Genomic DNA, 12097 nt, shown 5'->3' on the forward strand with positions numbered 1-12097 from the left:
TGGGCCATTCCCACTGCCGCTGCCTCCTTCCCAAATGCTATAGTAATCATTGCTGCAGGAAAAAAGGTTCTCCGTCTCCTGGCTGAGCCTCAGCTCTTGGAAATAGGGGCTGCTTGAAGGGGCCCCCTTTCCCTCTGCTTTGGCCAGGGCCCCGGGACCCCCAGAAAGGGGAGGGAGGAGGAGCGACAGGGGCTCTGTGCACTTCTGCAGGTTTGCCATTCTTGACCCCACAGAATGGATGCCAATAGAGTCCCCTCTGTTCGAGGGGCAGTCTTCATCCTGGGGGCCTTGAAGAGTAGAGCAAGGGAGGAGATCTGGGAGCAGGGCTCTTCCATGACTTGCGCTATGCCCCGATGGCTGCTGTTGCCGCTATCGTGAAGGCTATCCTCTTCTGTGTTGCTGCTGAGGCAGACTGCTCTCCCTTTGAGGCCAGCCCAGCCCTGCAGAGGAGAAAAGAGGGAACACTGTTCAGGCCCTGCTTCCTGGAGGCCTTTCCTCTCAGGCAGGGAGCTGTCCCTTTCAACTTTCTATGTGCCAGGATAAATAATGGATAGACATGAAGAAAAGATTCCCAAACTGGACCTGGGAATAGTGCAGCTTCGTGTACAGCAAGGTAAGAAATGACCCAAGATGTCAGTGGGATGGATTTGGCATCTTTTTGTTGCCTTGATAAAAGTATCTCTCCAAAATGTGCTTTTGGGATTTACAGGAAATTAATTTCTTCAAGAGTGTCTTGAACTGCCAGAAGATCCAAACAGTCCATTCGTTGTTCATTCATTCAGTCGCTTCCGACTCTTGGTGACCTCATGGATCAGCCCACACCAGAATGCCCTGTCGGCTATCACCACCCCAGCTCCTTCAAGGTCAATCCAGTCACTTCAAGGATGCCATCCAACAAACTCCCACAAAATTTCCTTCAATTGAAATAAACAATTGGAGCAACAAACAGCCCTCCATAGGGCAAGGAGCAACACAAGCCATGCAAAAATGCACCCCTTTTTGCACATTGCCACGGCTCTGCTCCCTGTGCTGTGTGGCTCCTTCTCCCCTTGGCTTGCAGTGGATCTTCTGCCTGGATGAAGGACCACCCTAGCAGGGTCTGTGTGCGTCAAGGGAGGGTCCGTACTCACTCTGAGAATTGGAGGTAGAAGGGTCCCTGTCCCAAGCTCTGGTTGTGTGGCCACCATGTGCAGGACACGCTGCGCCAGAGGAGCCCCATTTGTTCAGGCAGCTGACATCCTCAGAGAGCCCCCCCCCCCAGAAGAGGGAGGGGGGGGTGGCAGAAATGCAGGCAAGGGGCCAAGCTGAAGGGTGTCCAGCAGAAGCCTAGGGCCCCTCCCTCCATTAGCCTGGCTCCCCCTTCACTGGGCCCTTTTCCCACCGGAGAAGGGGCGCTTGTCCCCCCACACAGATGGGGTTGCATGCCTTTCACTCCTTCCTTGTACCTGTATCATGGTGCTGCCACCACCGCCTTTTCAGGGCCACAGAAAAAGAGATGAAAAGGAGGAGGAGGAGGAGATGAAGACACATCAGTCTCAGTGGGTGGGCACCCTGGCAGCAGCCCCTTTCCATCAACAGAAACAAGACAAGATGGCTGGATGACCTGAAACAAAGAAGCCTTGAGTGCTTTTGCAACTCGTGGGCTTTTTCTCACATGAGCTTTGGTGGGGAACATTCTCTGCCCAGGGCGTATGGAGGTCGCCTGTGCCCTTGGCGCCTGAGAACATTGTCTCCAAGTGGGATCAGGGTTGCACCAGATGCACAGGACCACAGCAGGCAAGGGGCCAATCAGTAGCATGTTGTGGGAAATAGAAGGGAGCACCTGCCAAAGCCCACTGCAACCCTGACTCAAGGAAGGCTTCTTTTAGGATGGTGCATATGTACTTCGGACGTGGAGCACGATCCCAAGGCCTGGATGTATGGGGTCTGCACGGAGAACAGATTCAGGGGGATCCTATGAGCTCAGGCCTTACAAACTGGGTTCTTTGGATTGAAACCATCCCCTTGATATGCACGTTTTTTTTTTTCTGTGTCGGGAGAGACTTGAGAAACTGCAAGGTGCTCCTGGTATGAGAGAATTGTCCGTCTGCAAGGACATTGCCCAAGGGATGCCCAAATGTTTCGATGTTTTACCATCCTTGTGGGAGGCTTCTCTAATGTCCCCACATGGAGAGCCAGAGCTGATAGAGGGAGCTCATCCATGCTCTCCTTGGATTAAAATCTGTGACTGTCTTCAGTCCTGCTGGCACAATGTTTAGCCCACTGTGCCACTGGGGGCTCTATGATAAGCAGTGTTGCGCAACATTAAAAAGGATAGAGGGAAGGCTGGAGGAAGAAAACAGACCAGGTGGCTCTTCCATTAACTGCCCTGCAACAGCTTTGCCATGACCAGGTGGAGTCCCCTTGCCTCGACTCCTCCATTTAGCCAACTACACCAGTCCCTTGGGCAAAGGCCTATCCGGGGAAAGGGGGGACTGGGCCTCATTTTTCTGCACACGAACATATGTTTTCTTGTTCTTCGGAACAAGAATATAAACAAGCTCCTTTCAGAATCCCTGGAGATGGGGAGGTCAAATGGGTTTCCAGTCTCAAACAGGCCCTTCTGGCCAGACATAGCCTTCCACCCCACCTACCCACCTCCATTCCCACGCTGATCTGTGGCCCCTTTGCTTCTAGGAAAGACTACTCCGAACTGCCCAGGAGGATGAAGTCCTGCAGCTCCAAATTGAGCAAGCAGGAGGGCAAGCCCTAGAGGGGAAAGGATCTGGCAACCAGGTGATCGTTCTCCCTACAAGGAAGTGCTGGGCATTGTGTTGCTGGGGGGGCATTGCTGAGGGGCACCTGAACCCCTCACACTTCTTCTAAGAAGCATTTCATTAGTAAAAGCCTAGCCATTTCTACTGATGCATTTGTGCCCCAGATCTGGACTACTGCTTAGGAATGAATTCAGGGCCCTTGGCCAAAGTGACCCCCCCCCCATTGTGGGGGAGCGGTTGGTGTCCCTTTTCTTACCCAGGGGGTCCTGTGCAGCTGTGCCCACTTCAGTTCTGGGCTCTTGGTCCTTTTTCTGGAGGAAAGGCAGAGGAAGCCTCTCCTGGCCAAGCTGAGCTCTGCCTGTTGCTCAACCTGATTTCAGCAATAGCCTACGCTGGGTGGCGGAAGCCCCTTGTGAGATCATCACGCTGATCAGAGGGGCCCTGCAGATGAGCTGAGGAGTTAAGGAGCCAGTGGCCCAGAACTACGTCCACCCACCAAACCACCAGCATTTTGATCAGTTAATCAGTTGCTCATCACTATATTCCTGATCTAGATGTTGAAGCTGTTGGGTTTTTTTTATTCCATTATGTCCTGTGTCCCTCCCACCCCATACAGCCCCTCAAGGGGCAGCAGCGGAGCAGTTGCAGCAATTCCTAGACGACACAGCCGGACTAGATCTCTTCCAGTCCGGCTTCCGTGCGGGGCACGGGACAGAGAATGTGCTGGTCTCCATCATGGATCACCTTCGATGCCAGCTTGACCAGGGCGGGTCAGCGCTGCTTGTGTTATTGGATCTCACAGCAGCATTTGACACAGTTGACCACAATCTCTTGACCCACCGCCTTGCTGCTGTTGGAGTCAGGGGGACAGCTTTAAACTGGCTGTCCTCCTTTCTTCACAACCGTGGACAGCGAGTGGAGAGAGGAGGCCTGGTCTATGAGAGGTCCCCTCTATCTTGTGGGGTTCTCTCCCCTCTGTTGTTTAACATCTATATGCGACCACTTGCTCAGCTGGTTCAAGGTTTTGGGCTTGAGTGTTATCAGTATGCCGATGACACTCAGCTGGTGCTGAAGATGGAAGGCCGACCGGACTCTGTACCCGATTGTTCCCATCAGTGCCTCGAGGCCGTTACTGGATGGCTGCATGCCAGCAGGTTGAGGGTGAATCCAGCAAAGACGGAGATCCTATGGCTGGGTGGACCGGACAGTGGGGACATCCATCTGCCCACCTTGGATGGCAAGGCGCTATGCCCGTCATCATTGGTAAAGAGTCTGGGAGTCCTTCTGGACCCTCTGCTGATAATGGAGGCCCAAGTCTCCGCCGTGAGCAGAACCGCCTTTTTTCATCTGTGGCAGGCTAGATGGCTGGCCCCCTACCTGTCCCAGGACAACCTAGCTACGGTGATCCAGACCACGGTCATCTCAAAAATGGACTACTGTAATGCCCTCTACATTGGCCTTCCTCTGTCGGTGATCCGGAAGCTCAGGTTGGTACAAAACGCAGCTGCTCGGCTTCTTGCGGGAATTCCGATGAGATGCCACATAATACCAATTTTACTACAACTGCATTGGTTACCAATTGAGCACCGGATCACTTTCAAAGTGATGGTACTCACCTTTAAGGCCTTGCATGGTCTGGGGCCAATGTATCTGAGAGACCGTCTCACCCCCTACCAACCCCAGAGATCCCTCCGTTCTGAGGACCAAGATCTATTGGAAGTCCCCAGTGTCAAGACCTTGCGTCTAACGGCAACCAGACGCAGAGCCTTCACAGCAGTGGCACCATCAGTCTGGAATGCTCTGCCACGTGAAGTCCATGCCTTACGGGACTTACCAGCTTTCCGCAGAGCATGTAAGACATACCTGTTTCGACAGGCTTTTAATGTTTGATACTGTTGTTTTTAAATTGTTTTAAATTGCTTTTAAATTTTGTTAGATTTTAGCTATTCTTGTATGCCGCTCCGAGCCCCAGGGGAGTGGCGGCATATAAGTTTAAATAATGAATAAATAAATAAATAAATAAATAAGGAACATTACAAAGACCAAAACAAATACAGAGGGAAACAGTGGAAAAGTGTCAGTAAAAGCACGTAAAAGTTCTGGGTGTTGTTGGGCTGCGACACCCAGTGATTTTAGCATTAGCATTGCTGACTAGGGGCACTGATGGGAACTGCAGTTCGAAATCAAATGGAGGCCCCATAACTGCCCCACAGAAGAGCCCCCCCCCCTTCCTGCCTGTTGCAGGACAGCCTCCATTGCTCTTTCTTTTAGGAAGTTGTCTTCTGGCAGCAGACAAAGCAGAGCCCACAATTGGGAACAAGGGGTTGGATAAATCAGTTCTGGACCCTCAAGCCTTGAGCTTGTGGCCAGATACCCACTGCTTGATGTAACTTGGCAGGGAGGCCCCCCTCGCTTCAGTTATGCCTGCAGCTGCTTCTCCTTCTTCGTTGGGGGGCTTTTTCCCACTCTTCAGGTCCAGAGGGCTTCCATAGTCACATTCCATAAAGCCGCTGTCAATAGTGTCCAGGTCCAGGCCACCCTCAGGGTCCCCATCATCTTCGGCCTCTGAATAGAGGGACAGCAGGGTGCAGTAGGAAGGGGCTTCCTCCTTTTGGATCATAAGGCTGCACTCAGGAGGTGGCAGGAGAGCCAAAGTTGGACTAAAGAAGAACAAGGGCCCCTCTGCAGGACCCCTGCCCAGGGAGCCCCAGGGAGGGGGAGTGGCTGGGGCATCATCGGAGAGAAGCAAGGGGGAGGAGGGGAGATGAGGATTCCTCTCAGGAGGGCTCTCCAACAGGGGCTCCCCATTGTTGCTGTCTTCAATCCTGCGGTAGGCATCCCTCACATCCACCTCCTTGCCTTCTCCCTCCTCTTCCGCATGGAGGGGCTCCTCAGCAACACAGTGGCCACACTGCGGACAACAGGTCCCAATCCCCCCATCGTCCACGGTGACGGTGTCAATGGAGAGGGGGCTGCAGGGCTGCTCTTGCATAGGGAGGGGCTCTGCCCATCCAGCACCATCATGGCCCCCATGTCCAACCTTACAGGAGGGCAGCAATGCCAGGAGCTTGAAGCTGCCCCTCCCAAGTACTTCTGGCCCTAATCCAGGGCCCCACTCCGAGACCTCCAGCATGGCTCTGGGGCCAGGGCTGCCCACCCATTTCTGCAGAGAGGAAGCAGGAAAGGATGAAAGGAGGTCAGTGGCAGAAGAAACCAAAGAGGCACCCAGAAACCTCAGGATGGAGGGAGGGGAGGGGGCTACCTTGAAGTCACCCTTGTTGCTCAGGTAGAGTGGCTGAAAGAAAGGTGCGGGGCTGGGGATAAAGGACTCCAGTCTCTTCCACAACCTGCCAGAGAGAAAGCAAGGGAGATGAAGGATTTTGAGAGGGAGTCAGGAAAGGCACTTCATCCCAGCCACTAGATATGTTCAGGAGGAGAGGTCCCCACTGGCCATGGGGAAAGAGGGAAGGTCCTTCTGCCAGTGACTTCTGTTGCCCCCTATGAGACACTCACCTCCGACCCAGCAAAGCCAGGAGCGCAGGGAGAAAGACCAGGGAGAGCAGCAGCCACTTGAAGGGCCCTCTGGCTCCTTGCGGCTGTCGGAGGCTGAAGGGGGGAAGACCAGGCCATGGTCAGTTAGGGAGGGAGAGGGAGGGAGAGAAGCCAAATACTTGGCTTCCTTGGAGGACCCTTCCATAGACTTGGCCAGGAATGGACTTACTCTTAGGGAGCATGGAGAGGAAGGCTGGGGGGGCTCCAGGTGCTCCATGTGCCTTCATAAGGGGACCCTGGCTGGGACAGCACTTGGAGCTCATATTCTGTGCCCACCTCGAACTCCAGGGACTTGAGCCACAGGAACCTTGTGTCTTGAAGGAGGAGGTGCTTCTGGGTCTGGCCCTGAAGGAGGAAGGGGTCAACGGTCAGGGAGGTCCCCCCCCCGCCGCCTACCCAAAAAGACACAACAATTTAGCTGAGACCCCTCAGCCTCCCAGTGACCCTGTATTGGCTACATGGGGGGAGAGGAGGGGCCTGGAAGTGTCCTCCCTTCCTTCCCTGACTCTTCCCCCCTCACTCCTACTGCCTACCTCCCTACCTGCCAGGAGCAGCCCCTCTTCTGGAAGCGCAGATGGTGGTTCAGGTGGTCCCTGAGGAGGAGGTAACTGGTGTTGGTAGGGGGTCTCCCAGGAAATGTTGTACCCTGAGGGGGAGGCAGAGACTGTCAGGTTGAAGGGGGGCTGTGGTTTGACTTGGAGAGAGAAAGGGGTCAGTCAGGGCTCCTGGGGTCAGACTCTTCCTCCGCTCCCCAGAGGCCAGTTCCAGAGAGAACACCTTGCCCACCAGGCTGCCCCCAAGGTCTGTGTTTGCTCTTTGGCGACCCCCTTCCTCTGTCATTGCACGCACAAATAATGCACTCACTGTTCTTCTTCAAGAGGAACGTCCTCTAGCATCCCTTGACAGCTCCAGGTGTAGCTCTGTGGCCCTCACCTCAAAGGCATTATCTCCAAGACACAGCTTCTGTTCCGTCAATCAGGCAAAGTGTGTCGGGGGGCTCTTCCCATCCGCGGGGAGGGGGAGACAGGATTCATTTTTCCCACAGTTCCTTGAAGGACAGTCAAAGGGGCTCCGGGTCAGTCCTCAAGCCAAAGCCCAAGGCACCCAGGGGCAAGAGGCACTAATAGGAGACGGGGGGGGGGGGGGGGCTGCCCAAAGTAAGATAGCAGCCGGTTGCACCTGTGACGCCAAGGGTCAGATCTGGCAGAGGCTTGAGGTCAGTTCAGTTTGTCTTAATGAGGGAGGGAGGGCTGCCTCATCCCACTCAGGACTTACTGTGCCCCTGAAAAAGAGGACCCCTTCCATACATACCACTGTGCCGTGAGGTTGTAGAAGTTGGGCCTGGAGGGGTGGGGTTCCTCTCCCCAGGTGCAGGCCAGCATCTCCAGGTAGTCCATGAAACAGGTGAGCACCTCACAAGCCGGATCCAAAGAGCAGGCTGGAAAATAAGTGAGACAGTGTCAGGCGTGGCTTTGGTGTGTGAGGAGGGCAGCCCTCTGTGGCACCAGCCAGGCCTGGTCAAAATAGTTGCCTGTTTTTGCTTTTAAACTGGCAGAACAAGCATAAAGGGAGCGCGGGCTGGCCGAGGAGGGAAGGGGCAAGAATGGGGGGGGGGGGCTCATTGCAAGACTGGAGGGGAGGCGAAGAACAGCAGCCCTGCCTGGAAACCCCTCCAGAGGGTGGGAGGATTAGGACTTACTCTGCTGGAGGAGCAGCAGCAGAGGCAGGAGCAGCACCCGACAGGGAGCCATGGACTGGACCTCCTCCTCTCCCTCCTCTCCTCCTCCTCTTCCAATGCAGGCAATGCGGGTCTGGCCTGCACCTTTTTGACAGTGTTCTGGATAGAAAGTGCATAAGTTGACTAGTCGTTACTTCAGAAAAAAGCAAACATTCCAGCAGGATTTTCAAATATGCATTCATTTTGAAAGAGAAAAATCATTTGGGAACAATTTGTAATTTCCAACATCCCACCACCACCACCAAATATGGGAACAACTTCACGCAGGGAAGAAAAACCCTATGGGTCTGAGCCGCAGGGAGGTTAAATCTCGATTGTTTCAGGAGATCCGCTCTGGTTGGTGCTAGCAGTTGGATCGAGGGCCTTATCACTTTTTAAGAAACAGGGCAGGCTTTTCTGGGAACCTTGACTCAGAAATACATCTCATTGGGTGCAGCGTCTTCCTTCCTTCTCACGAAGGGCAATTAGAGCCGCATCTTGCCTGGGGAAACGGCAGCATCTCTGGACTTGTTCTTCAGTGTGACAGCACGAGTGGCGCCACCTATGTATAGAACTGTTAGTTGTAAGATTTAAACTGTTGTATCATGCTTAATCCTGCCCCTTTTTACACTGTTTATGTAAAGTTGTATGGATTGGTTGCTTGTAGCTGTCAATCAGTACTGTTTGGCTTCACCTCTTCCTGCAAAAGGGGAGAACTTCCTTTTTCTTCTTCATTCTGCCATCAGAGTTCGTACCAGATGGACGTGAGTAAAAGACTTGAGTCTAAAGGACCCTGATTTAAGTTACCTCTTAGCACCAGTTTTGAGGTTTTTTACCCCTGGGACTCATGCTTTATGTCCAGATCGTCCTGGACAATTATTGAGGAGATCCAGGCGCCTTCAAGCCGGTTCTTTTGGCACCAAAGGAAGATCCTGAATCTTCAAAACATAGGCCATCTGAACTGCGGTTGCGGTTTGCTCCGGCATTCACAGCCATTGAGGAAAGAGCAAACTTGGTGAGGCTTCTCAGCTTCTAACCCCTTGGACCATGACTAATTGAGACTGTAACATATGTTTTCCTTCACCCCTCTAAAGTTTTCCAGCTCATTGCTTTGAAGAAATTACTTTGTGATAAATAAAAGTTATTTTGAGCTATTTACAGCGTTTTGGGTTTTTGGGAGTTCCAGTTTCCAATATGAGGGCAAGAAGCAAGACCTGGGGGAAAGATGCCACGTCCATCCCTCCTTTATTGAGAATAATAGCCCCCAGGCACGACGGCACAGTGCTAAGAGGAGCCTTCTTTTCCAGAAGTGCTAAGAAGGGAAAAGAAGGAGCCAAAGGGTCTAATTTTGCAAGCCTATAGTCTCTTATAGAAAAATAGAGCCAAAGGGACGCCTGCCTTTGTCTCAGAAAAGAAGCCTGCCTTCTCCTCAGAAGGGAATTCCAGCTTTTGCAAACTTGACACATTTTCCTGGGGTTCCCATCTTTTTGCTTCTCAGGCAAGCCACAGCAAATTGCAAGACCAGCCTCTGCAGCTCAGCCAGCTCCTTGCAAGATAAACCTTCTGCAAAGCTACTGTTACTTCTGCACAGTTTCCAGCTGTTTGCAAAGTTGATACATTTTGCAGGGTTTCCAGCCAGAAGCAAGCATCCTTCTGCAAAGTGTTGCTTTTGCAAAGTTTCCAGCCCTCTGCAAAGTTGATACATTTGCAGGGTTTCCAGCCAGAAGCAAGCATCCTTCTGCAAAGTTTTCAGCCTTCTGCAGTTCCCGCCTTTTTGCAGAGCCAGCCTCCAGCCCTCCAAGGTTGAGGGGTGGGGGAGCCAGCCTTCATTTGAAGTCTGCCTAGCAACAGCCTCTGGGAGCTTGCAGCAAGACTATAAAGCTCAAGGCTTAACCTCCCAGTTAAGCAATAAGCAGCTATTGTAATTGTCTTTTTCAAAGATTGCATTGCCTTTTTGTGTGCTTTTTCTATTGTATGCTTAAATTGTATTGCATTTGTACTGTGTAAAGTGTGGGATAAGTTTCCTTTGAATTTTGCATTATGGCAAGTCAAAACTTTGAAGTCCCACAAGTTAGGGTCAAATCCCCCCACCCTGTCAGAGAAAGGCATCCCACAGAGAAGGCCATGCTCTGTTTTTTGCAGCAGGAAAGCCAACTTACACAAAGGTTTAAAAGAATTTGGAGGAATTTACCCTTCTTGCATGATTCAATTAAGGCTTCTCTTTTTTCCTTTGGACAAGTTCTTAAACAAGAATTTTTGAAGGTCTTCAATGATGGGGGCGCTATTTCAGAGGAAATAATTTATGTACTAAACAAAATTAATACCCCAGAATCTTTAGATAGGGCTAAAGAAATTTCTTTTAGCCTACAAGAAGAGAGGAGGCGCTACAGCACGGTTCTATTTGAACCAGAGCCTAGTTCCTTATTCAAAGGTTCAGAGCATGGGATCAAGGCTCCCCATGTGTAAGCCTTAGATCCAGTCGACTTAAGCGTTCATCTAAGGCTGCTAGCATTAGATCCAAACATTCGTCTAGGCACAGCAGTTCCTCTCAATCCACACATTCATTTCTTAGCACATCTTCCAAAGCAGCCTACTACAACAGAGAGGGTGTCTGTTTGGAAAATAGAAAAGAGGTTTTGGAAGGAGAGGCGTCTGCGGAGATGGCTAAGCAAAGCCTGGCCTTTGACGAGGAGGAGCTCCTCCTTCAACAGGCCAAAGCCCAGCAGGAACTGCTTCTAGCACAGGCTAGGGCCCAACAGGAAGCTGACTTAGCACAGGCTAAGGCCCAGAGAGAAATAGAGTTTGCAGTGGCAAAGGCCAAGCAAGATACACTACAATGGGACCTAGATCTGGTCCAAGCAAAAAGAGACACAGCACAAAAGATGGCCAGGGCCAATGTTTTAGCCAAAGCTCTATCACAGGAACTAACTCAAGAAAACCTTAGCCTCCTGCCAACACAAGAGTCTATTGCAAAGGTTTCAGCACACCTACATCTGGAACCATCTGTAGTGCAGGGTCATGTTTCCTTTGACCATCCTGAAGATTGTTCACCTGTTCCAGCATTCGTAGCTTCAAAGCCAGCCCATTCTCCCAAAGTGCAGCAAAGTACGGCCAGGAGGGCGCCATCGTCTCTGTCAGAGTCCATCCCTGTAATCAGGCCTCGGAGATAACACCTGTCCACGTGGAAACCAAAGGATGGCATCTTTCAACAGGATCCAGTGTCCATCGGACTCAATCCAGTCATCCATTCAGACTGGCAATGCATGGCCGGGAGTCAACCACCACACACATCCCTGCATACCAAACCAATTGTCCCTAGCAGGATGAAAGCTTCAGAGGCACCGCCTGCCAGCAATCTTCTGAACCCAGCATCTCCTACCATCATGACATGTTCAACCAAGGAATATTGACTTTGTCACACCACAGCAGACTCCTCAGATGTATCCCTACACACCGGATTCGCAATTGGGCTCCCTCCTGCGAAATCCAAGAAGAGACATCAGAGACAAAGGGGTCCAGAAATTCACTGACCGGCCAGATGACTACCTTCTGTGGAAGATTACCTTCAAGAGGGCCATTCGAGATTTCAAGCTAGAAGCAGATGAAGAATTGTCCTTTCTTATGGCATGGCTTGGACCCAGGTCAGCCGAACAAATAAAGAGACTTTATGCTGCTCATGTGGCAGACCCCCAAACAGCATTGTTCACAGCGTGATCTCGCTTGGACCAGCGCTACGGTGCAAGCACTGAGATAGAAGCATCCTTCATATATCGTCTCATCAGGTTCCCATCACAAGATGAAAGATTGCAAACAGCTTTGGGACTTCAGTGATCTTTTGTTAGAGCTAGCTTAAGGCAAAGGAAATCCAGAGCTGCCGGGACCAGCACACGTCGCAGAGTGCCATTCTCTGCAAACTCCCCTTTCCCCTTCGAGAAGCTTGGGGGAGAAAGGTGTTCAAGTACAAGGAGGCGAATGCAAATGTATACCCGCCCTTCAACTTTTTGTGGATTTTGTTACTAAAGCAGCCCGTGAGAGGAATGACCCTCAAACAGGTCTTCCCGCTTTGTACCAA

At 51.8% G+C, this 12097-nt stretch overlaps 1 pseudogene; it reads right to left on the reverse strand.

The window, feature by feature from the left end:
- Positions 1 to 5103: 5103 nt before the first annotated feature.
- LOC137095284 (interleukin-21 receptor-like) lies at positions 5104 to 8059 on the reverse strand (annotated as a pseudogene).
- Positions 8060 to 12097: the final 4038 nt, after the last annotated feature.

The sequence above is a fragment of the Anolis sagrei genome, chromosome Y, assembly GCF_037176765.1.
Source record: "Anolis sagrei isolate rAnoSag1 chromosome Y, rAnoSag1.mat, whole genome shotgun sequence".
Taxonomy (NCBI): Eukaryota; Metazoa; Chordata; class Lepidosauria; order Squamata; family Dactyloidae; genus Anolis; species Anolis sagrei.